Raw genomic sequence first — 2,310 nt, 5'->3', positions numbered from 1 at the left:
CCTTGCCCATCGGTTTCCTTCCGGCCAGGAGAAGGCTCCTCCTGCCTAGGACTGGGGAATTCTTTCTGCAGTTGGCTGTGCTGGGAACCAGGTGGGACGTGAGGCTGTGTGTGAAAGGGGAGGGTGGAAAAGCACCCTCATTGTCTGAAGATCACAGCCCTCAGGTCTCGGGCAGAATGGGGCAGCCTCCAGGATCAGGCAGCTGTCCGACAAGCAGCTCCAAGAAAGCCGACGTCACAGGGCCTGGGGCGAGCCCGACCGTGGGGAGAAACCAGAGATGGGAGCTGAATGCGGCCTTGTATACAGCCTGTTTTGATTCCGGAGCCGTCATGGGGTTGCTGGGCGAGATGACATTTCTAGCTGTTCTGCTCCTAATGTTTTCCTTCTGTGCGCTCCATTTCCACACCGAAGCTCTCATGTGTTTGTTTACTTTCTTCTTTGGGCTCGGGTTTTTGAGCCATCGATTGCGGGAAGCTGGGAGTGGTGGGGCACAGCTTAGCCAAAGCAACTCTTCTCGCCAGAGGTTTCTCAGTCCTGTGGCTTGGTGGTCCACGGCAGTGGTCCACGGCAGTGCCACAGCCTGGGCCTGGCTGCTCTGCCAAGAAAGAAAACTATTCCTTGGCAGCTGCTGGCAGTTGAACAGGGCAAAAGGTGCTGCACGTGTGCTGTCTGACAGAAGCTTTCCTATGATGGGTAGGATTCCATTTTTTTTTTTTTAATATTTTATTTATTGACAGAGAGAGAGAGATCACAAGTAGGCAGAGAGGCAAGCAGAGAGAGAGGAGGAAGCAGGCTCTCTGCTGAGAAGAGAGCCTGATGCGGGGCTTGATCCCAGGACCCTGAGATCATGACCTGAGCCGAAGGCAGAGGCTTAACCCACTGAGCCACCCAGGCGCCCCGGGTAGGATTCCATTTTACGTAACAAGAGACTGAAGCTGAGAAACTAAGTTGTCTGGGTTGCATCATTCTAAAATGTGAAGTCAGATCCAATGACTCTTGCCACCTCTCTGCACAAAGTGGACCAAGCACCCAGGCAGTCCTTGTCCTGGACAAGGAAGGTCATGCATGAAGCCAAGGACTGCTCTGGGTTCGGCTCCTTTTATGTTCTTCCTGGCAGTCCTGTCTGCTAGGCCTGTCACTTAAGGCACCCCCACCCCAGGTGGGTGGGAAGAGGTGATGATGCCTAGTTCTGCCTGTGAATGATAGGGCCACAGCCTGGCCCCGGCAATTTCCTTGAGCCTGGGTGTGGCCTGGGCCCCAGTGGGGGTTAAACAGCGGCTGGAAGAACAGGACTTATGTACGTTCCGTCTGCTCCGTCCACCCCAGGCCTCACCACTGTCTGCTTCTAAGTTGTCTGGTCTGGCCCATCATGTGGAGATGACCATTCTTCAGGAACCCACTAGCCTATTCAAGATCCCCTGTCCCAGCTTCTTTGCATTCCCCAATGCCCTTAGAAAAGATACCAGGGTTGATTGAGACTTCATTTCCCTGGGACAGAAACTGAATCCACACCCTCTTTGATGGGGCACTGAAACCTCTGCAGCAAACCAACCCAACGCCCTTGGGCTGCTGCCCTGCCAGCCCCGCCTGCAGTGTGACCTGGACCACTTCTGTGCCTTGACCTGGCCAGGAGGGAGGAGGGGAGGGGAGGGTCACAGGCCTGAGGGGCAAGGGGGACCTGCAGGGTCAGGGTCAGAAAGTGCGGTAGGCCACTGGGGATGCTGCTCCCGCTAGAGAGGGGAGCTGAGGGACTTGCCCAGGGCTGCAGAGTTGCTTAGAGCAAGACAGTCCTCCCTTCTGGTCCACAGGGTCTTGCCCTTGGATGAGTCAATTTTGTCTTGATCATGAGTTTTGTGAATGCACAACCCATGGAATATAAATCCTGCAGGTTAACCCGTACATACTAAGGACTAGGGAAGAGTCAGGACACAGAGATGTAAACCAGAAGCCCTGCCTCAAATCAGGGGTGAAGGAAGAGAAATTAATCCCTTCAATCATTCAAACAATATTCATTCGACATTTATTGAATGCCTACTGTGTGCCAGGCACTGTGCTAGGCTCTGGGAATGGAGCAGTGAACTGATCCCCCACGCACCTCCACCACCACCCTAACAGGAATCTGCGTTATCCAGGAGGACAGTTTTCACAAAGGAGGCTAAGGTAGGCACTATACTCATTTTACCCATGGGGAAAGTGAGGAAATGACCCAAGGTCACACGGTAAGAGGCAGATCTGGCATGTGAGGCTAGATCTGTGGGACTCCAGGGCTGTGCTTGCTGGTCCCGCAGTTTCCTCCTCCCTCAAGGGCTT

The sequence above is a fragment of the Mustela nivalis genome (assembly GCF_964662115.1).
Source record: "Mustela nivalis genome assembly, chromosome: 4".
Lineage (NCBI taxonomy): Eukaryota > Metazoa > Chordata > Mammalia > Carnivora > Mustelidae > Mustela > Mustela nivalis.
The sequence above is the reverse complement of the archived record's forward strand: the minus strand, read 5'-3'. Positions refer to the sequence as shown.